This window comes from Rutidosis leptorrhynchoides, chromosome 1 (genome assembly GCF_046630445.1).
Source record: "Rutidosis leptorrhynchoides isolate AG116_Rl617_1_P2 chromosome 1, CSIRO_AGI_Rlap_v1, whole genome shotgun sequence".
In the NCBI taxonomy this organism is placed as follows: domain Eukaryota; kingdom Viridiplantae; phylum Streptophyta; class Magnoliopsida; order Asterales; family Asteraceae; genus Rutidosis; species Rutidosis leptorrhynchoides.
Window position 1 is genome coordinate 480,769,129 of NC_092333.1, and position 25,438 is coordinate 480,794,566.

Consider the following 25,438-nt stretch of genomic DNA (forward strand, 5'->3'; position numbering starts at 1 on the left):
GAGCCTCCCCGGCAGCGGCGCCAAAAATATACTTGATGTTTCGCGAGGTGTATATAAAATACTATTAAATTTTAGCAGGAAATACTATTAAATACGATACAATTTTACACAAGATATTTATTTATTTAGAGAATGGATATACTTAAACCTTGCTACAACACTTATAGGTAGTGTACCTAATCGTACAGTAGTGTAGTTTTTAGTAAGTCCGGTTCGTTCCACAGGGAATCTTTTTAAACAAAGCTTAACGCTATATTAGTTTACTTTTATAAAAATACAAATATATATATAAGTAATATTATTATTATAAAGGGGGGTTTTTACCGTTTAATGACCGGTTTGTCGATTTTAAAACTTTAGTCGCAGTTAAAACCAAATGTAAAATATTAAAAATAAATACAAGACTTAAATTAAAGCGTAAAGTAAATAACGATAATGAAATTGCGAATAATAAAAGTGCGATAAAATAAACTTGCGATAATTAAAAAGTACGATAATTAAAAGTGCAATTAAATAAAATAACAATAAATAAAAATGCGATAATTAGAAGTGCAATTAAATATAAAATAAAGGAAATTAAATATGAAATAAAAGAATTATGCTTATTTAAACTTCCGTAATCATGATGTTTGACGTCTTGATTTTAGTTTTATGCCCATGGGTTAATTGTCCTTTGTCCTGGATTATTTAATATGTCCGTCTGGTTTTTGTCCATAACAGTCCATCAGTCATAAATATAAAGTGCGAGTGTCCTCGTCAAATTATTCTTATACCCGAAGTTAAATATTCCAACTAATTGGGGACTTAAACTGTAACAAGATTTTAATACTTTGTTTAATAATTACACCAGGATGTCGACTGAGTGTAACCCAAGGTTTTAATATTTTGTAATCAATTATACCAAGTGTCCTTTTACATAATTTCACCCCTGTTTTAATTATTCTAGTGGCTATTAATCCATTCCCGTGTCCGGTTAAATGAACGATTATTCGTACATATAAATACCCCGCCCATCGTGTCCGATCGAGTGTATATGGTAATTTATAGGGACGCCCAATTGTAAATCTTTATATTAACATTAACAAACTATCATTTAGTTAAACAAATATAAAGCCCATTAATAGCCCATAGTCTAATTTCTACAAGTGTCGTTCTTTTGTCCAAACCCCAATTATGGTACAACGCCCAATTACCCAATTTTAGTAATTAGCCCAACATCATGATTACTTCGGATTAAATAAGCATAATAATAACTTAGCTACGAGACATTAATGTAAAAAGGTTGAACATAACTTACAATGATTAAAAATAGCGTAGCGTTACACGGACAGAATTTCGACTTACACCCTTACAATATTCGCTAACATACCCTTATTATTAGAATTATAATTAAAATTAAAATTAAAATATAAATTATAAATATAAATATATCGTATGAATGGAGAAAAGAGAAAGATAGATTGATATTTTTGGTGCACCAAAGCTCGATTTTTATAGGCATGTGGGCTGGAACTGGGGCTCATGCGATCACATGGATTTATGCCTTCCAGGCCATGCGATCGCATGGCCAGCTGGGGAGGCTCATATTTGGTTGTTTTCTTCTGCCGACGGTTTTATAAATAATATAATATATTAAATAATTATAAGAATTATTTAAATATTATATTATATTTATGTGCATAGTTGACTTGTAATTTTTAGTCCGTTGCGTCGAGCGTTGAGAGTTGACTCTGGTCCCAGTTCCGGATTTTCGAACGTCCTTGCGTACAATTTAATATCTTGTACTTTGCGTTTTGAATCTTGTACTCTTGTAATTTCGAGACGTTTCTTATCAATAATTAGAACCTCTTGGATTGAATTTTGTACTTTTGAGCTTTTTGGTCGTTTGCGTCTTCAATTCGTCGAATCTGTCTTTTGTCTTCACCTTTTTTTATTTAAACGAATATCACTTGTAAATAGAACAATTGCAACTAAAAGCTTGTCTTTCTTGAGGAATAATGCTATGAAATATATGTTCGTTTTTAGCATTATCAAATATTCCCACACTTGAGCGTTGCTTGTCCTCAAGCAATATCGTCTTGAAATACTAGAATCACTTCTTTATTCTTCACACTTTGTACATCAGTGATTTCTATACGGCGGTATAAACAATGATAGTAACGATAGAACCATGGTTAAAGGTGGGTGTGTCATCCACAGTTGCCTCGGGTTTAGGTCAACGACACTTGCAATCAAATAGCCGATTTACTTTCGGTTTCCAAAGCAAAGTGCACATTTGAAAGGCGGTTTACAGTCCCACATGACTATGAAAATGTAGATCCTTAAGGAAATTGGATCTTTATGAAAATATTTGATCTTTTGAAAATTCAATCTAGCTTTTACCCTAGATAAGTTTTCCGGAATAACCCTTCACCGGTGTTTGCAAAATATTTTTGTGGGTTTGGTGGGTTTCAGATTTGAAAATTTTAGCTCAAAACTTGCGGTTTTGTGTCACCCACTTGCTAACCTTGTATTTAGAAAGCAACACGTCCAGTTTACTTGTCCCGTATATTACCTTTCGATAAACTACCGTCCGGTTGTAAAGGAAAGCGTTGAACAAGCAACTGTTAAGGCAATGTCCCCTGACATACTTTTAATTATGGTCTATAACGTGTCGGACGCAATTACTATCCTTGGTAGGAGCAATAGTAAAGCTCACCCTTATGATTTTTCGGTCTGGCACAAGGTCATGTCTTTGACCACTATGCAACCATCGTTCTTACGGTTGACACCCGATTTGGTTCAGGTGACCTAATGAATTCCAGGTGAATTCCTAGGATTTTACGTTCAATGGTAATGAACGCATCGAAAATGGGTTTTCAGAAAACAAATCGGTTTTAATTTGATCAAAATATTTTCTCGTTCAAGCTCGAGTTTAGATATCATCGAATTCCATGAGTTTGTAATTCTCAATCTTTAAGGTCAATCTCTAGGATTGAGTAATATCAGTCTTAAAAGCTGATTTTTAATCTTTAAGGAGATTATCCTTTCTGGGGATCTGATTCATTAGTCTTATCCAGCTAATTTGCATGGTGTCCCCCCATTGTACGAGATAAATCCTTCTCATGGTTAGGATAAATCTGACCACTTGGCGACCCTGTTTAATGCTGAGGTCCGTGGATTTCCTGCTGATTTTAGTGATGACTTTTCTAGATTTTTCGTCAACCTACAGCTGGTCTGGACGACAACTTCTTGACCTAAATCAAGAAGCGCGTGTCTTTTTCGGAAGACTTTACTTCCTTTTAATGATGGAATTGATTCATCGTGTAGATCCATCTCTTCTTTTCTTTCATCGGGTAAAACAGTTTAGTTTAGTCCAAAGCAAAAGTATTTTCAGTTATTTGTACAAAAATATGTGATATATGTTTTGAATAACTTGGAGAATTTTCCCACACTTGGCTTTTATTTTCCTTTTTATCGTCCTCTATTCCATTTTAAATGAATTTTAACATTTTGGTTTGTTTCTCAATTTATGTCCTTTCCGAGGTAACAATAATTTTGGTGTTAAAACCTAGTTTTATCGTTCATAAATATGTATAAACATGATTTTGAGTTCATTTAATTGAAAATTTTGAAAAATTTTACTAGAATTGGGTAGTCAGTATATAAGACTAGGGCTGTTCTTTATTATCAGAGAGCACTAGATTCTAATACAACTACTGCTTTACTAGTATTTTTAATGGTAACCAAGTGTATAAAGATAAAAATTTTAAAAATCCGCAAGAATTTAACCCCTTCCCACACTTAAGATCTTGCAATGCCCTCATTTGCAAGAAATCAGTACAATTTAAATTATTGAGGGTGATTAGCGTAGAAATGATTAAATTTTACCAAAGTTTCCAAATATATTGGCGTTTGTTTGCTGAATGATAAATGGTGCATAGCATTTGTTCATTTCGTCTGTTGTTACATCACATTTATTTGTCATCTTGTCATCAAAATTAGTAGCTTTTGCTGAACTTAATGCCAGTCTTTGAAAATGCGCTGTTTTACCCTGTTTTGAACAATCGACAATATACATACATACAAGTATAATCATGCATGGCAATTTGAAATGGGACTTAATATCCCACTTTCAAATTCTAAATATGAAATATTAGTACACAATAATAATAAAATAATAAAAATTACACAAATATATCCAATAACATAAGTTTAAACACGAAAAAGTCAAAAGATAAAAACATAATAATCATAAAAATAACCAAATGGAACTAAATCAGTCTGGATAGGGGTTCCAGTTCATCTCATCGGGTGGGTTCCATTGTTGGTTATAGGTGTTCTGATAGGCTTGGTTATAGTCATACCGGTTAAAGGGTGGTCGGATATTGGGGCTATGTGGCGGAAAATGAGCAGGTCGAGTAGGTACATAATTATTTGGTACCTGATATGATAGCTGGCTCATGATTTGGTGCTGAAGAACTAACCAGCTATCGTGTTGGCGTCGCCTATAATCCTCGTATACTCGCTCGAAGTTCCACTGCTCATACATACTATGTTTGGCCGCGTTCGTCATTGCTTCCTCATCTATACGAACGTGGACGTCAAGAATAGCATCTCGAAAGACATCCCTAATGTCTTCCGCCTCCTCCATTTCCTCGTCTGAGCCTCTCTCTACCTGAGGATGAGATCCCTCATAGGGTACCTCCTGGTTACGTCTACTTTTCAATACCTTAGCACCCACATAAACTTTCAATCCTAAGGGCTCAACCTGTTCTCTACAAATCTGTAATGGACCCCCTTGGTTCCTATCAACACCTAAATACTCTCCAATGAGAGTAACAAAAATACCTCCTCCTATTATACTCCCGTCCTGCATTCCCTCTACCATTTTAGATAAATAAAAAGCAACACAGTAAGGGATATTGACAAAGCTTCTAGGATCCCGAATACACTTTAGGTAGAATAAATCATATAAGGTAATTTTTTCTTTATTATGACCTCTTTGTGTAATCGAGTTAGCCAAAAATCTATGAATAATACGAAGCTCGGCTCTGTCAATATGTGTATAGGAGTGTCCTCCTGCTCGTGTAAAAACATCAAAATGTGACATACGCCTCCAAATGGCGTCAGCGTCAAAGTTACTATCTACCCGTTCACCATAATGAATCAAGTTTGTACAATCGGGTAATAGCAACTCACCAGGAGTATATATCTGTAAGGCCCTGGCCATGTCCAGCATGGACATTCTGTACATCCTACCGCCAAGGATAAACCTAAGAAATCTTCTATCATCTATCCTAACTATATTTGTATCAAGTGATACAGTACTCATCAACTCAACACACCATTCCTTATATACAGGTCTACGAATGGTGAAAAGACATTCCCAATCTGTAAAAGAAGAACTGCCATACCTTTGAACTAAAAGCTGTCTAACACGGTCAGCTAGATGGACCGTTTCCAAAGGGGCCCAATCAATTACGCTTGGCACCTCTACATTTTTTGTTACCAATTTGAATTTGTTCCTTTGATATGTCTCGTAATCTCTCCATCTTCTATCAAATCTCAGATTAGGATGTAGAGTGTGCTCAGGAATCGTTGGGAATTCTACTGGCGGCCTCATTGGGAATACTATGAATTCATCAACAAACTGTACCGGATCATAATAAGGTATGTGCTGATCAGGCTGTTGTTGTTCCTGTTGTGGTTCTTGTTCGTGTTGCATTTCTGGTTCTGGTTCTGGTGCTGGTCGTCTAGATGATGATGCTCCTGAACCTCCAGTATCGGCTCTCTGTAAAACACATTAAACACAAAAATTGTGCATCCAAATATGCATTAGTGTTAGCAAAATAACAACTTAAAACAATCACTATAACATGTTAAATCAAAATTAAACTTATACACATTTTCACAATTTTTCACAATTCTACACTTTTCAAATAAGCACATATGAAAATGTATACAAAATTCATAAGCATTTAACTCAAATAACTTGTCAAAATATTCATTACTAATAATTAAACAAGTCTCAAATGGCAAATATATCAAATTAATCAAGTTCATGAATTTTGGACTTAAAAAGTCCACTTTAATCTCCAAAAATCATGTTTAGGATCATTGTTTGGATCATTTAACTATCTAAACATGTTACACTACTCAATTTAGCAATAATTCATGATAAAAATTGGCCATAACCTGTTTATATCAAAAAGCCCCAAATTGCTCAAGAACACAAACCCTAGATTTCTAAAATTTTTGAAGTTTTTGGCTTCAAATCATGTTAAATAGCATCAATCTAGGTTATACATGCATAAAATACTAACAATTTAACACTAATTACACTAGAAATTAACAAAATTGCATTAGGTAAAAAATTGGTAATTATCACAAAAACTAGGAATTTATAGAGTTTAGGGGTGTAATTTTTACCAATTTGCTGAAGAATGAGAATCTAGGCATGATTAGAGCAAGAAAAATGACGAATTACGGTGAATTTTGGCGAAATTTGGTGAAGATTTGAGAGTTTTTTCGGGTGTATGTGTGTGTTTTGTGTGAAGAACAGACCCGCTGCTGTATTTGTTTCTGACATGCATTTGGTCCCCATGCGATCGCATGGGTTCCAAGTGCAAACCCCATGCGATCGCATGGGGTGCCGGCTACAGTGATTTCTGACTTTTTTTTTTTTATATAAAACCTTATACTTTATAAAACTTATAATTAATTAAATTTTAACAACTTTGTTTTCCTTTAGGAGCGAGGGCGTTACGGATCGTTGTCCTAGTCTGTCCCTCGACAAAATTTTAAAATTTGTCAAATCAAAGCGCGGTTTTTTAAAAGTAAAGATTTTTGGGTTTTTTTAATGTTTTTGGCATACTTTAATTCAATAAGATTAAAAATAATGATAATAAAAGTTCTCGTCCCTCCCTCGGGTAAAGCAATTTCGGTTCAAAGACCTAGTCTTCAACTTACGACGAATTTTAAAAATCATATTTTTAACTTAATGAGATAAAGTAAATTTTTGTTTTTAAATTCACACAACTTAAATATAAAATTCAAAATTAATATTAAAAATTCACACCAAACTTAAAATTTGAAATGCATAAAATTAAAAATTCATATTTTAAAAATTAAAAATTCACACCAAACTTAATTTAAAAATTCATATTATAAATTCACACCAAACTTATATTAATTTTTCAAATATTTACAATTTTAAATATATTGTTTTTACAAAGTTTACAATATTAATTTAAGATTTAAATATTAATTTTAAAAACATGGTAAAAATAAAATTAAAAATCTTTTTGGCTTTTTATCCCACTTTAATCAATCAAATATTATGAAAAATATGCGCCCCTCTTTTCGGTAAAGTAATTTCGGTTCCAAGACCTAATTTAAATCATGACGAATTTTTGAAATATTTTGGGTTGATTGATTAAAGATATTTATACCTTAAGAATAAACGTTAAATTTCGCAGTGATGTAATAAATTTTTGAATGATATCAATAATTTCGGTCGCCAAACCTAATTTTATTCAATACCAATTTAATACTTTATAGCGAACAAATTAGCGTTTATTATCAAAAGGTTAAAAATAAAAAAAAAATAAAAACTGTACAAACATACCTGTGAAATAGATTTCTTAGTTATATGATCTATCCCATTCATAAGATAGTCGGTTTAATTGGTTTTCCATAGCTACATAGGCGTAACCTCTAGCATTCAGTGTCTTTTCTTCTAAACATATGAACGGTCCGTCTCTGCATAAAGTAACAAATTCGGTATTTGAATAGGTTTGATTATTTGAACATTTACCTCCATGTGACCATTTTCCGCATTTTTGACATCGTTCTAGGTGTCGTGCTCTTCTTTTCGCTGCGGATTTTGATTTTCCTTTACCAAATTGTAACTTATTATCTTCGCATCTGGATTCTTTTCTAACTCCGTCCATTCTTTCTCTGATTACTGATACTATTTCACTCGGTAGTATGTCATTATTACGTTTAGTGATCAAAGCGTGTAGCATTAGACCATGGTTTAGTTCACAGGCAGTCTTCATTTTGTAAAAACCTAAAAAAAATAAAAATTCAGAATGGGGGGAGAAGACTAGTTCTTTAGGGTATGCTAGGGAAAGACCATTAGGGTTCCATTTTCGAGAACTACATGAAAACAGACAATCTAACTCTAATAGAATTACATATTATCCTTTAAAGACTTGATTCTCCCCACACTTAGTTAGCTGTGGTGTCGAAATTGTGATTAACTTCGTTGTCGACTTCCATCGGACCATGTATGTAATGTTTAACTCTGTGACCATTAACTTTAAATTCAATCCCATTTGAATTTATCAATTCTATCGTTCCGTATGGGAAAACTCTTTTGACTATGAATGGTCCAGACCATCTTGATTTCAATTTTCCAGGAAATAGCTTGAATCGTGAATTGAAAAGAAGAACTCTGTCTCCTTCTTTAAATTCTTTTGAACTTCTGATTCTTTTATCATGCCATTTCTTCGTTCTTTCTTTATAGATTAACGAATTATCGTATGCTTCATGTCTTAATTCTTCTAATTCGTTTAGTTAACTTAACTGTAGACGTCCAGCTTCATGTAAATCAAGATTACATGTCTTCAAAGCCCAAAATGCTTTGTGTTCAATTTCTACTGGAAGATGACATGCTTTTCCATAAACAAGTCTAAAAGGTGTGGTTCCAATTGGAGTTTTGTAGGCTGTTCTAAAAGCCCAGAGTGCATCCTCCAATTTAATGGACCATTCCTTCGGATTTGATCCTACGGTTTTCTCTAGAATACGTTTTAAAGCTCGGTTGGTATTTTCAACTTGTCCACTTGTTTGTGGATGATATGCGGTGGAGATTTTATGAGTTACTCCATATCTTTTAAGAACTTTCTCAAGTTGATTATTACAGAAATGAGTACCCCGATCACTTATTAAAGCTTTCGGTGTTCCAAACCTTGCAAAAAGACGTTTTAAAAAGTTGACTACAACTCGTGCATCGTTAGTTGGGAGAGCTTGTGCTTCAGCCCATTTAGATACATAATCAATGACTACGAGTATATATAGATTATTATGAGATTTTGGAAATGGACCCATAAAGTCAATACCCCAAATGTCAAATACTTCACATACTTGGATGACATTTTGTGGCATTTCATCACGTTGACTTATTTTTCCGGTCCTTTGACAAGCATCACAGGATTTACAAAGAAGGTGTGCGTCTTTGTAAATTGTAGGCCAATAGAATCCAGCATCATAAACTTTTCTTGCTGTTAGTTGAGGCCCATAATGCCCTCCTGTTGGTCCTGTGTGACAATGGTTTAAAATTTTACTAGCTTCATCTCCAAATACACATCGGCGTATTATTCCATCGGGACAACTTTTAAACAAATGTGGATCTTCCCAAAAATAGTGTTTTATATCACTGAAGAATTTCTTTCGTTTTTGGTACGATAATCCTTTTTCAAGGAATCCACAAACTAAGTAGTTTGCATAGTCTGCAAACCATGGAATTTCTTTATAATCTATCTTCAATAGATATTCATCAGGAAAGTTGTCTTGTATGGCCGATTCATTTAGAACTTCTAATTCGGGATTTTCAAGACGAGAAAGATGATCAGCGGCGAGATTTTCTGCTCCTCTTTTATCTCAGATTTCAATATCAAACTCTTGTAAGAGTAAGATCCAACGGATTAATCTTGGTTTAGCATCTTGTTTTGAAAATAGGTATCTAAGAGCAGAATGGTTGGTATAGACCACCGTTTTTGCTAGAACGAGATATGATCGAAATTTGTCAAAAGCATAGACAATAGCAAGGAGTTCTTTTTCAGTAGTTATATAGTTCGTTTGTGCTCCTTGTAACGTCTTACTAGCATAATATATAGGTTGAAATCGTTTTTCAATCCTTTGTCCTAAAACGGCTCCCATTGCAAAATCACTTGCATCGCACATTAGTTCAAATGGTAGATTCCAATTTGGTGTTATCATGATCGGCGCATTAGTGCGTTTCTCTTTAAGAATATTAAAAGATTTGATACACTCATCTGAAAAGATGAATGGAGTATCCTTTTCTAGGAGTTTATTCATAGGAGTGGCAATTTTAGAAAAATCTTTTATAAAACGTCGGTAAAAACCGGCATGCCCTAGAAAACTCCTAACTCCTCTAACATTGGTGGGATGTGGAAGTTTAGCAATTACATCTACTTTAGCTCTATCCACTTCAATTCCTTCTTTTGAAATTTTATGTCCAAGAACGATGCCTTCTTTAACCATGAAATGGCATTTCTCCCAATTAAGTACTAGATTTGATTGTTCGCATCTAATAAGCATTCGTTCCAGATTAACTAGACATGATTCAAATGTATCACCGAAGACTGAAAAGTCATCCATGAAAACTTCCATGCATTCTTCTATCATGTGGTGAAAAATCGCCATCATACACCTTTGAAAGGTTGCAGGGGCGTTGCAAAGTCCAAATGGCATGCGTTTGTAAGCAAAAGTACCATAAGGGCACGTGAATGTGGTTTTCTCTTGGTCCTCGGGTGCTATTGGAATTTGAAAATATCCGGAAAATCCATCTAGAAAACAATAGTAACTATTTCCGGCTAATCTTTCCAACATTTGATCTATGAAAGGTAAGGGAAAGTGATCTTTTCTGGTGGCGTCATTTAATTTTCTATAATCAATACACACACGCCATCCTGTTACAGTCCTAGTAGGAATAAGCTCATTTTTCTCATTTGTAATGACAGTCATGCCACCTTTCTTAGGCACGCATTGAACTGGGCTTACCCATGGACTATCAGAGATTGGATAAATTAAACCTGCATCTAGCAGTTTAATAATCTCTTTCTTAACTACATCTTGCATATTAGGATTTAGTCTTCATTGGCGTTGCACATACGTTTTATGACCTTCTTCCATAAGGATTTTATGTGTGCAATATGAAGGACTTATTCCTTTAATATCATGAATCTTCCATGCAATGGCTGGTTTATGAGCTTTTAACACAGAAATGAGTTGTGATTTCTCATTTTCAGTAAGAGAAGACGATATTATTACAGGTAACTCAGATTCACCATGTAAATAAGCGTATTCCAAATGGTTTGGAAGTGGCTTTAATTCTAATTTCGGAGGTTCTTCTATCGATGATTTGTATCGATATCTGTCTTCTTCTTTTAGCATTCGAATTTCTTCTGTTGTTGGTTCATATCCATTAGCTATAAGTGTAGCTAACATTTCAGCTTCATCAATTGGTTCATTACCTTCTCCTAAAGAACATTCTCCTGTTCCTTGTAATTCTGGAAATTCTTCTAATAATTTTGCATGTGCATCTATAGTTTGAATATAATAACATGTATCATCTACAGATTGTGGTTGTTGCATTGCTCTATCAACTGAAAAGGTAACACTCTCGTCCTCTATACTTAGGGTCAGTTTCTTACCGAACACGTCTATCATTGCTTTAGCCGTGTTTAAGAATGGTCTTCCTAATATGAGAGGAACTTGAGAATCTTCTTCCATGTCCAAAACAACAAAATCTACTGGAAATACTAAAGTACCAACTTTAACTAGCATGTTCTCCATTATCCCTCTAGGATATTTTATTGATCTATCGGCTAGTTGTATGCTTATTCTGGTTGGTTTCAATTTTCCAAGGTCTAGTTTAGCGTATAGTGAATACGGCATTAGATTTATACTAGCACCTAAGTCTGCCAATGCTTCTATTGAACTAAGACTACCCAGAAAACATGGAATTGTGAAACTTCCTGGATCAGATAATTTTTCTGGTATCTTATTCAACAGCACTGCTGAACAATTAGCATTCATAGTAACAACCGTGAGTTCTTCCATTTTCTTTCTATTTGAGATTAGATCTTTCAAGAATTTAGCATATCTAGGCATTACTGAAATCACATCAATGAAAGGAAGATTTATATTTATCTGTTTAAACATATCCAAAAATTTGGATTGCTCGGCTTCAAGTTTCTCTTTCTTCATTTTACTCGGGTAAGGAAGTGGTGGTTGGTATGGTTTAACATAAGGTTTAGCCTTAACTGTGTTATCTTCATTAACCTTTTCAACTACCGGTTCTTTTTCCTTATCTTGATCAGGTTGTGGTTCTTGTGGAGTAGGAATAGCTTCATCAGAAGTTACAGGTATTTCAGGTGGTTTAAGTGTTGTACCACTTCTTGTGGTAATGGCTTTAGCTGTTTCATTCCGGGGGTTAGCATTTGTATCACTAGGTAGACTTCCCGGTTTTCTTTCACCTATTAACCTTGCTAGGTTACTTACTTCTTGTTCCAGATTTTGAATAGAAGCTTGTTGATTTCTAAATGCTTGAGCATTTTGTTCATTGGTTTGTTTTTGAGATGTGAAAAACTGCGTTTGAGTTTCAACTAGCTTCGTCATCATATCTTCTAAATTCGGCTTTTTATCATCGGTTTGTTGTGGTGGTTTATTTTGAAAATTAGGTCTTTGTTGATTGTAAGTATTATTGGATACTTGTTGATTGCTAGGACCTTGTTGGTTGTTGTATGGAATATTTCTGTTATAATTCTGGTTTTGATTGTAAATTGGTCTTGGCGATTGATAATTATTCTGATAATTATTTCCAGGCCTTTGGTTTATGTATGAAATATTCTCTCTTTGTTCCATTGTTAATTCAATACTGAGACAATCTTTTGTCAAATGTGGTCCTCCACACTGCTCACAACTAATTCGTATTGAGTGAATATCTTTAGTCATCTTTTCCATTCGTCTCTCCACAGCATCTATCTTTGCGGAAATGGAATCTAAGTCATGGCTAGAATCGGCTCTAGCTGCTTTAGATGATCTAACGATATCTTTTTCTTGGTGCCACTCATGTGAGTGAGAAGTAGTGTTATCAATAATTTTGTAAGCATCAGTTTCGGTTTTCTTCATAATAGAACCACCAGCTGCTATATCTATGTCTTTCCTTGTAGTGATGTCGCATCCTTGGTAGAATATTTGTACTATTTGACAGGTGTCTAAACCATGTTGCGGACATCCTCTTAACAACTTTCCATATCTAGTCCATGCCTCATATAGAGTTTCATTCAGTTTCTGTGTAAACGTAACAATTTCTGCTTGAAGTCTTACGGCTTTAGATGCAGGAAAGAATTGTTTAAGAAATTTTTCAACTAAAACGTCCCATGTATCGATCGCCCCTTCAGGTAAAGATTCCAACCAATCTTTGGCTTCTCCCTTTAAAGTCCAGGGAAATAACATGAGATATATCTGTTCATCCTCCACTTCTCGGATTTTAAATAGTGTGCAGATCCTATTAAAGGTACGTAGATGTTCATTTGGATCTTCCTTCGGTGCACCGCTAAATTGGCATTGATTAGTCACCATGTGTAGAATTTGTCCTTTGATTTCATAATCTGGCGCATTAATGTCTGGATGAGTAATTGCGTGACCTTGGCCAGTGCGTTTAGCTCTCATTCGGTGTTCCATACTTAAAGGTTCCAGATTCTCCATAATTGAATTTATTGAATCGGAATCACTAGAGGATTCTGATTTAATGTTTCGTTCCTCAACAATCTCTGTTTGAATGATTGGTGGTTCCGGAGGAAAGTTTAATGGTTCAGGATCTACGAACCGTTCCTGAATATTCTCCGGATTCTCAATTGTGAGGTCGGGTTCAAAAAATGGATTATCGGAAATTTGAACTGAAGTACTTGGTCGACTGGATGACGATTCTAAAGAAAAATCAACGGCGGTTATATTTGCTAAATGTCTTGATCTAGTTACAGGTGGTGAACGTACAAAAGGTGGTGATCATCTTGCTCGGTGCATTCACTGAATATCCTATTAGTTTTTAAAAGGAAAGAAAAATTATAATAAGTTATCCAATCAATAGACTTTTCTGATTTTGCCCACGTTTCGAATAGCCAAAAGATGCAGCAGAGGGGCAGGATTCGTTTGGTCTCAATATAATTGAGGACTGTTTGGCTCCAATAACCCGGTCCACGTATAAATTCAACTATTACTACGAACCAGAAAATTTTGATGTCTATCAATTTAACCACTTAAAATAAATTTTCGTAATTTTAAGAAATTTAGATAAGAAGTAGAATAAAAATCTATGTCCTAAAACTAGAATAGCGAGAAATAAGAAAGAAAAAGAGTTCGTCAAAAAAGATCGAAAAAGAAAAATGGTTGAAAAATAAAAGGTGACGGAAAAATAAAAGAAACTTATAAAACTTAAAAACACTTGACTAACCTAACCTTATTACTACAACTAACTTAAAATTATAATCGCAAATCGAGATTACTAATTGGAATGATAATTGATACATAGGTAAAAGGTGTCTAAAAATATTAAAGCTTACAGGAAAAACTAAATCCCAAATGGAAATAACTTAAAAAGAAACTAAAACTTAAAAAGGCGTCGCAAAATTCTAGAGTACCTAAATCTTAGTCTAAAGAAAAAGCACTTAAGGGATTTTACGGCAAAGCCTAAAAATCTAGAAATAAAAATAACTATGGCAAAAACTAAGTTTAAAACTAAATATGAGCTAAAAATACAAATATTACGCTAAAACGATTAAAAATGGACAAAATATAAAAATATACAAAAAGTTGTAAAAAGTACAATTTTTATAAAAATATTATTTTTATATTATTTATTTTTAAAGGTATCAATTTTATAATTTATTAAAACAAAATAAAACTAATTAAAACTAAAAAAAAATACAAAATAAACTAAATAATAAAATAACAATACCCTAATTAGGGTTAATTAATAATAATTATAATTAATTATTATACTCCGTAATGATTGCTGGCTGCAGTCTGGCGTGTCAGATGGGCTCATGCGATCGCATGAGTCCTCAGTTGCCCAGCCATGCGATCGCATGGGCTAGGGTTTCGGGCCACAGAGTGGGCTGCTACAGTACAGGCCGAATTAATAATTTTTTTTTTTTGCTGTAAAATATAAAATATATTTATAAATTAAATAAAACTTAAATTTTTACAAACTAAAAAAAATAGAAATAAAGAAACTTTATAAAACTTAAATATTTACCAAACTCTTAAAAAAATATTTATATTTTTGTTTTTCTTTTAATATTTTTGAATATTTAAAACGTATTTTTACAAAAGCGTACTAAAAATAAAAATCTTTTTTTTTATATTAGCGTTGCGCTTCCGGCTTTTAAGCTAGATTGACTCCCCGGCAGCGGCGCCAAAAATATACTTGATGTTTCGCGAGGTGTATATAAAATACTATTAAATTTTAGCAGGAAATACTATTAAATACGATACAATTTTACACAAGATATTTATTTATTTAGAGAATGGATATACTTAAACCTTGCTACAACACTTATAGGCAGTGTACCTAATCGTACAGTAGTGTAGTTTTTAGTAAGTCCGGTTCGTTCCACAGGGAATCTTTTTAAACAAAGCTTAATGCTATATTAGTTTACTTTTATAAAAATACAAATATATATATAAGTAATAATATTATTATAAAGGGGGGTTTTTACCGTTTAATGACCGGTTTGTCGATTTTAAAACTTTAGTCGCAGTTAAAACCAAATGTAAAATATTAAAAATAAATACGAGACTTAAATTAAAGCGTAAAGTAAATAACGATAATGAAATTGCGAATAATAAAAGTGCGATAAAATAAACTTGCGATAATTAAAAAGTACGATAATTAAAAGTGCAATTAAATAAAATAACAATAAATAAAAATACGATAATTAGAAGTGCAATTAAATATAAAATAAAGGAAATTAAATATGAAATAAAAGAATTATGCTTATTTAAACTTCCGTAATCATGATGTTTGACGTGTTGATTTTAGTTTTATGCCCATGGGTTAATTGTCCTTTGTCCTGGATTATTTAATATGTCCGTCTGGTTTTTGTCCATAACAGTCCATCAGTCATAAATATAAAGTGCGAGTGTCCTCGTCAAATTATTCTTATACCCGAAGTTAAATATTCCAACTAATTGGGGACTTAAACTGTAACAAGATTTTAATACTTTGTTTAATAATTACACCAGGATGTCGACTGAGTGTAACCCAAGGTTTTAATATTTTGTAATCAATTATGCCAAGTGTCCTTTTACATAATTTCACCCCTGTTTTAATTATTCTAGTAGCTATTAATCCATTCCCGTGTCCGGTTAAATGAACGATTATTCGTACATATAAATACCCCGCCCATCGTGTCCGATCGAGTGTATATGGTAATTTATAGGGACGCCCAATTGTAAATCTTTATATTAACATTAACAAACTATCATTTAGTTAAACAAATATGAAGCCCATTAATAGCCCATAGTCTAATTTCTACAAGTGTCGTTCTTTTGTCCAAACCCCAATTATGGTACAACGCCCAATTACCCAATTTTAGTAATTAGCCCAACATCATGATTACTTCGGATTAAATAAGCATAATAATAACTTAGCTACGAGACATTAATGTAAAAAGGTTGAACATAACTTACAATGATTAAAAATAGCGTAGCGTTACACGGACAGAATTTCGACTTACACCCTTACAATATTCGCTAACATACCCTTATTATTAGAATTATAATTAAAATTAAAATTAAAATATAAATTATAAATATAAATATATCGTATGAATGGAGAAAAGAGAAAGATAGATTGATATTTTTGGTGCACCAAAGCTCGATTTTTATAGGCATGTGGGCTGGAACTGGGGCTCATGCGATCGCATGGATTTATGCCTTCCAGGCCATGCGATCGCATGGCCAGGTGGGGAGGCTCATATTTGGTTGTTTTCTTCTGCCGACGGTTTTATAAATAATATAATATATTAAATAATTATAAGAATTATTTAAATATTATATTATATTTATGTGCATAGTTGACTTGTAATTTTTAGTCCGTTGCGTCGAGCGTTGAGAGTTGACTCTGGTCCCGGTTCCGGATTTTCGAACGTTCTTGCGTACAATTTAATATCTTGTACTTTGCGTTTTGAATCTTGTACTCTTGTAATTTCGAGACATTTCTTATCAATAATTAGAACCTCTTGGATTGAATTTTGTACTTTTGAGCTTTTTGGTCGTTTGCGTCTTCAATTCGTCGAATCTGTCTTTTGTCTTCACCTTTTTTATTTAAACGAATATCACTTGTAAATAGAACAATTGCAACTAAAAGCTTGTCTTTCTTGAGGAATAATGCTATGAAATATTAAACCATTGTCACACAGGACCAACAGGAGGCCATTATGGGCCTCAACTAACAGTAAGAAAAGTTTATGATGCTGGATTCTATTGGCCTACAATTTACAAAGACGCACACCTTCTTTGCAAATCCTGTGATGCTTGTCAAAGGACCGGAAAAATAAGTCAACGTGATGAAATGCCACAAAATGTCATCCAAGTATGTGAAGTATTTGACATTTGGGGTATTGACTTTATGGGTCCATTTCCAAAATCTCATAATAATCTATATATACTCGTAGCCATTGATTATGTATCTAAATGGGCGGAAGCACAAGCTCTCCCAACTAACGATGCACGAGTTGTAGTCAACTTTTTAAAACGTCTTTTTGCAAGGTTTGGAACACCGAAAGCTTTAATAAGTGATCGGGGTACTCATTTCTGTAATAATCAACTTGAGAAAGTTCTTAAAAGATATGGAGTAACTCATAAAATCTCCACCGCATATCATCCACAAACAAGTGGACAAGTTGAAAATACCAACCGAGCTTTAAAACGTATTCTAGAGAAAACCGTAGGATCAAATCCGAAGGAATGGTCCATTAAATTGGAGGATGCACTCTGGGCTTTTAGAACAGCCTACAAAACTCCAATTGGAATCACACCTTTTAGACTTGTTTATGGAAAAGCATGTCATCTTCCAGTAGAAATTGAACACAAAACATTTTGGGCTTTGAATACATGTAATCTTGATTTACATGAAGCTGGACGTCTACGGTTAAGTCAACTAAACGAATTAGAAGAATTAAGACATGAAGCATACGATAATTCATTAATCTATAAAGAAAGAACGAAGAAATGGCATGATAAAAGAATCAGAAGTTCAAAAGAATTTAAAGAAGGAGACAGAGTTCTTCTTTTCAATTCACGATTCAAGCTATTTCCTGGAAAATTGAAATCAAGATGGTCTGGACCATTCATAGTCAAAAGAGTTTTCCCATACGGAACGATAGAATTGATAAATTCAAATGGGATTGAATTTAAAGTTAATGGTCACAGAGTTAAACATTACATACATGGTCCGATGGAAGTCGACAACGAAGTTAATCACAATTTCGACACCACAGCTAACTAAGTGTGGGGAGAATCAAGTCTTTAAAGGATAATATGTAATTCTGTTAGAGTTGGATTGTCTGTTTTCGTGTAGTTCTCGAAAATGGAACCCTAATGGTCTTTCCCTAGCAGACCCTAAAGAACTAGTCTTCTCCCCCCATTCTGAATTTTTATTTTTTTTAGGTTTTTACAAAATGAAGACTGCCTGTGAACTAAACCATGGTCTAATGCTACACGCTTTGATCACTAAACGTAATAATGACATACTACCGAGTGAAATAGTATCAGTAATCAGAGAAAGAATGGACGGAGTTAGAAAAGAATCCAGATGCGAAGATAATAAGTTACAATTTGGTAAAGGAAAATCAAAATTCGCAGCGAAAAGAAGAGCACGACACCTAGAACGATGTCACAAATGCGGAAAATGGTCACATGGAGGTAAATGTTCAAATAATCAAACCTATTCAAATACCGAATTTGTTACTTTATGCAGAGACGGACCGTTCATATGTTTAGAAGAAAAGACACTGAATGCTAGAGGTTATGCCTATGTAGCAATGGAAAACCAATTAAACCGACTATCTTATGAATGGGATAGATCATATAACTAAGAAATCTATTTCGCAGGTATGTTTGTACAGTTTTTTTTTTTTTTTTTTTTTTAACCTTTTGATAATAAACGCTAATTTGTTCGCTATAAAGTATTAAATTGGTATTGAATAAAATTAGGTTTGGCGACCGAAATTATTGATATCATTCAAAAATTTATTACATCACTGCGAAATTTAACGTTTATTCTTAAGGTATAAATATCTTTAATCAATCAACCCAAAATATTTCAAAAATTCGTCATGAGTTAAATTAGGTCTTGGAACCGAAATTACTTTACCGAAAAGAGGGGCGCATTGTTTTGATAATATTTGATTGATTAAAGTGGGATAAAAAGCCAAAAAGATTTTTAATTTTATTTTTACCATGTTTTTAAAATTAATATTTAAATCTTAAATTAATATTGTAAACTTTGTAAAAACAATATATTTAAAATTGTAAATATTTGAAAAATTAATATAAGTTTGGTGTGAATTTATAATATGAATTTTTAAATTAAGTTTGGTGTGAATTTTTAATTTTTAAAATATGAATTTTTAATTTTATGCATTTCAAATTTTAAGTTTGGTGTGAATTTTTAATATTAATTTTGAATTTTATATTTAAGTTGTGTGAATTTAAAAACAAAAATTTACTTTATCTCATTAAGTTAAAAATATGATTTTTAAAATTCGTCGTAAGTTGAAGACTAGGTCTTTGAACCGAAATTGCTTTACCCGAGGGAGGGACGAGAACTTTTATTATCATTATTTTTAATCTTATTGAATTAAAGTATGCCAAAAACATTAAAAAACCCAAAAATCTTTACTTTTAAAAAACCGCGCTTTGATTTGACAAATTTTAAAATTTTGTAGAGGGACAGACTAGGACAACGATCCGAAACGCCCTCGCTCCTAAAGGAAAACAAAATTGTTAAAATTTAATTAATTATAAGTTTTATAAAGTATAAGGTTTTATATAAAAAAAAAAAAAGTCAGAAATCACTGTAGCCGGCACCCCATGCGATCGCATGGGGTTTGCACTTGGAACCCATGCGATCGCATGGGGACCAAATGCAGGTCAGAAACAAATACAGCAGCGGGTCTGTTCTTCACACAAAACACACACATACACCCGAAAAAACTCTCAAATCTTCACCAAATTTCGCCAAAATTCACCGTAATTCGTCATTTTTCTTGCTCTAATCATGCCTAGATTCTCATTCTTCAGCAAATTGGTAAAAATTACACCCCTAAACTCTATAAATTCCTAGTTTTTGTGATAATTACCAATTTTTTACCTAATGCAATTTTGTTAATTTCTAGTGTAATTAGTGTTAAATTGTTAGTATTTTATGCATTTATACCCTAGATTGATGCTATTTAACATGATTTGAAGCCAAAAACTTCAAATTTTTTAGAAATCTAGGGTTTGTGTTCTTGAGCAATTTGGGGCTTTTTGATATAAACAGGTTATGGCCAATTTTTGTCATGAATTATTGATAAATTGAGTAGTGTAACATGTTTAGATAGTTAAATGATCCAAACAATGATCCTAAACATGATTTTTGGAGATTAAAGTGGACTTTTTAAGTCCAAAATTCATGAACTTGATTAATTTGATATATTTGCCATTTGAGACTTGTTTAATTATTAGTAATGAATATTTTGACATGTTATTTGAGTTAAATGCTTATGAATTTTGTATACATTTTCATATGTGCTTATTTGAAAAGTGTAGAATTGTGAAAAATTGTGAAAATGTGTATAAGTTTAATTTTGATTTAACATGTTATAGTGATTGTTTTAAGTTGTTATTTTGCTAACACTAATGCATATTTGGATGCACAATATTTGTGTTTAATGTGTTTTACAGAGAGCCGATACTGGAGGTTCAGGAGCATCATCATCTAGACGACCAGCACCAGCACCAGAACCAGAACCAGAAATGCAACACGAACAAGAACCACAACAGGAACAACAACAGCCTGATCAGCACATACCTTATTATGATCCGGTACAGTTTATTGATGAATTCATAGTATTCCCAATGAGGCCGCTAGTAGAATTCCCAACGATTCCTGAGCACACTCTACATCCTAATCTGAGATTTGATAGAAGATGGAGAGATTACGAGACATATCAAAGGAACAAATTCAAATTGGTAACAAAAAATGTAGAGGTGCCTAGGGTAATTGATTGGGCCCCTTTAGAAACGGTCCATCTAGCTGACCGTGTTAGACAACTTTTAGTTCAAAGGTATGGCAGTTCTTCTTTTACAGATTGGGAACGTCTTTTCACCATTCGTAGACCTGTATATAAGGAATGGTGTGTTGAGTTGATGAGTACTGTATCACTTGATACAAATATAGTTAGGATAGATGATAGAAGATTTCTTAGGTTTATCCTTGGCGGTAGGATGTACAGAATGTCCATGCTGGACATGGCCAGGGCCTTACAGATATATACTCCTGGTGAGTTGCTATTACCCGATTGTACAAACTTGATTCATTATGGTGAACGGGTAGATAGTAACTTTGACGCTGACGCCATTTGGAGGCGTATGTCACATTTTGATGTTTTTACACGAGCAGGAGGACACTCCTATACACATATTGACAGAGCCGAGCTTCATATTATTCATAGATTTTTGGCTAACTCGATTACACAAAGAGGTCATAATAAAGAAAAAATTACCTTATATGATTTATTCTACCTAAAGTGTATTCGGGATCCTAGAAGCTTTGTCAATATCCCTTACTGTGTTGCTTTTTATTTATCTAAAATGGTAGAGGGAATGCAGGACGGGAGTATAATAGGAGGAGGTATTTTTGTTACTCTCATTGGAGAGTATTTAGGTGTTGATAGGAACCAAGGGGGTCCATTACAGATTTGTAGAGAACAGGTTGAGCCCTTAGGATTGAAAGTTTATGTGGGTGCTAAGGTATTGAAAAGTAGACGTAACCAGGCGGTACCCTATGAGGGATCTCATCCTCAGGTAGAGAGAGGCTCAGACGAGGAAATGGAGGAGGCGGAAGACATTAGGGATGTCTTTCGAGATGCTATTCTTGACGTCCACGTTCGTATAGATGAGGAAGCAATGATGAACGCGGCTAGACATAGTATGTATGAGCAGTGGAACTCCGAGCGAGTATACGAGGATTATAGGCGACGCCAACATGATAGCTGGTTAGTTCATCAGCACCAAATCATGAGCCAGCTATCATATCAGGTACCAAATAATTATGTACCTACTCGACCTGCTCATTTTTCGCCACATAGCCCCGATATCCGACCACCCTTTAACCGGTATGACTATAACCAAGCCTATCAGAACACCTATAACCAACAATGGAACCCACCCGATGAGATGAACTGGAATCCCTATCCAGACTGATTTAGTTCCATTTGGTTATTTTTATGATTATTATGTTTTTATCTTTTGACTTTTTCATGTTTAAACTTATGTTATTGGATATATTTGTGTAATTTTTATTATTTTATTATTATTGTGTACTAATATTTCATATTTAGAATTTGAAAGTGGGATATTAAGTCCAATTTCAAATTGCCATGCATGATTATACTTGTATGTATGTATATTGTCGATTGTTCAAAACAGGGTAAAACAGCGCATTTTCAAAGACTGGCATTAAGTTCAGCAAAAGCTACTAATTTTGACGACAAGATGACAAATAAATGTGATGTAACAACAGACGAAATGAACAAATGCTATGCACCATTTATCATTCAGCAAACAAACGCCAATATATTTGGAAACTTTGGTAAAATTTAATCATTTCTACGCTAATCACCCTCAATAATTTAAATTGTACTGATTTCTTGCAAATGAGGGCATTGCAAGATCTTAAGTGTGGGAAGGGGTTAAATTCTTGCGGATTTTTAAAATTTTTATCTTTATACACTTGTTTACCATTAAAAATACTAGTAAAGCAGTAGTTGTATTAGAATCTAGTGCTCTCTGATAATAAAGAACAGCCCTAGTCTTATATACTGACTACCCAATTCTAGTAAAATTTTTCAAAATTTTCAATTAAATGAACTCAAAATCATGTTTATACATATTTATGAACGATAAAACTAGGTTTTAACACCGAAATTATTGTTACCTCGGAAAGGACATAAATTGAGAAACAAACCAAAATGTTAAAATTCATTTAAAATCGAATAGAGGACGATAAAAAGGAAAATAAAAGCCAAGTGTGGGAAAATTCTCCAAGTTATTCAAAACATATATCACATATTTTTGTACAAATAACTGAAAATACTTTTGCTTTGGACTAAACTAAACTGTTTTACCCGATGAAAGAAAAGAAGAGATGGATCTACACGATGAATCAATTCCATCATTAAAAGGAAGTAAAGTCTTCCGAAAAAGACACGCGCTTCTTGATTTAGGTCAAGAAGTTGTCGTCCAGACCAGCTGTAGGTTGACGAAAAATCTAGAAAAGTCATCACTAAAATCAGCAGGAAATCCACGGACCTCAGCATTAAACAGGGTCGCCAAGTGGTCAGATTTATCATAACCATGAGAAGGATTTATCTCGTACAATGGGGGGGCACCATGCAAATTAGCTGGATAAGACTAATGAATCAGATCCCCAGAAAGGATAATCTCCTTAAAGATTAAAAATCAGCTTTTAAGACTGATATTACTCAATCCTCGAGATTGACCTTAAAGATTGAGAATTACAAACTCATGAAATTCGATGATATCTAAACTCGAGCTTGAACGAGAAAATATTTTGATCAAATTAAAACCGATTTGTTTTCTGAAAACCCATTTTTGATGCGTTCATTTCCATTGAACGTAAAATCCTAGGAATTCACCTGGAATTCATTAGGTCACCTGAACCAAATCGGGTGTCAACCGTAAGAACGGTGGTTGCATATTGGTCAAAGACAGGACCTTGTGCCAGACTGAAAAATTATAAGGGTGAGCTTTACTATTGCTCCTACCAAGGATAGTAATTGCGTCCGACACGTTATAGACCATAATTAAAAGCATGTCAGGGGACATTGCCTTAACAGTTGCTTGTTCAACGCTTTCCTTTACAACCGGACGGTAGTTTATCGAAAGATAATATACGGGACAAGTAAACTGGACGTGTTGCTTTCCAAATACAAGGTTAGCAAGTGGGTGACACAAAACCGCAAGTTTTGAGCTAAAATTTTCAAATCTGAAACACACCAAACCCACAAAAATATTTTGCAAACACCGGTGAAGGGTTATTCCGGAAAACTTATCTAGGGTAAAAGCTAGATTGAATTTTCAAAAGATCAAATATTTTCATAAAGATCCAATTTCCTTAAGGACCTACATTTTCATAGTCATGTGGGACTGTAAACCGCCTTTCAAATGTGCACTTTGCTTTGGAAACCGAAAGTAAATCGGCTATTTGATTGCAAGTGTCGTTGACCTAAACCCGAGGCAACTGTGGATGACACACCCACCTTTAACCATGGTTCTATCGTTACTATCATTGTTTATACTGCCGTATAGAAATCGCTGATGTACAAAGTGTGAAGAATAAAGAAGTGATTCTAGTATTTCAAGACGATATTGCTTGAGGACAAGCAACGCTCAAGTGTGGGAATATTTGATAATGCTAAAAACGAACATATATTTCATAGCATTATTCCTCAAGAAAGACAAGCTTTTAGTTGCAATTGTTCTATTTACAAGTGATATTCGTTTAAATAAAAAAAGGTGAAGACAAAAGACAGATTCGACGAATTGAAGACGCAAACGACCAAAAAGCTCAAAAGTACAAAATTCAATCCAAGAGGTTCTAATTATTGATAAGAAACGTCTCGAAATTACAAGAGTACAAGATTCAAAACGCAAAGTACAAGATATTAAATTGTACGCAAGGAAGTTCGAAAATCCGAAACCGGGACCAGAGTCAACTCTCAACGCTCGACGCAACGGACTAAAAATTACAAGTCAACTATGCACATAAATATAATATAATATTTAAATAATTCTTATAATTATTTAATATATTATATTATTTATAAAACCGTCGGCAGAAGAAAACAACCAAATATGAGCCTCCCCAGCTGGCCATGCGATCGCATGGCCTGGAAGGCATAAATCCATGCGATCGCATGAGCCCCAGTTCCAGCCCACATGCCTATAAAAATCGAGCTTTGGTGCACCAAAAATATCAATCTATCTTTCTCTTTTCTCCATTCATACGATATATTTATATTTATAATTTATTTTAATTTTAATTTTAATTATAATTCTAATAATAAGGGTATGTTAGCGAATATTGTAAGGGTGTAAGTCGAAATTCTGTCCGTGTAACGCTACGCTATTTTTAATCATTGTAAGTTATGTTCAACCTTTTTACATTAATGTCTCGTATCTAAGTTATTATTATGCTTATTTAATCCGAAGTAATCATGATGTTGGGCTAATTACTAAAATTAGGTAATTGGGCGTTGTACCATAATTGGGGTTTGGACAAAAGAACGACACTTGTAGAAATTAGACTATGGGCTATTAATGGGCTTTATATTTGTTTAACTAAATGATAGTT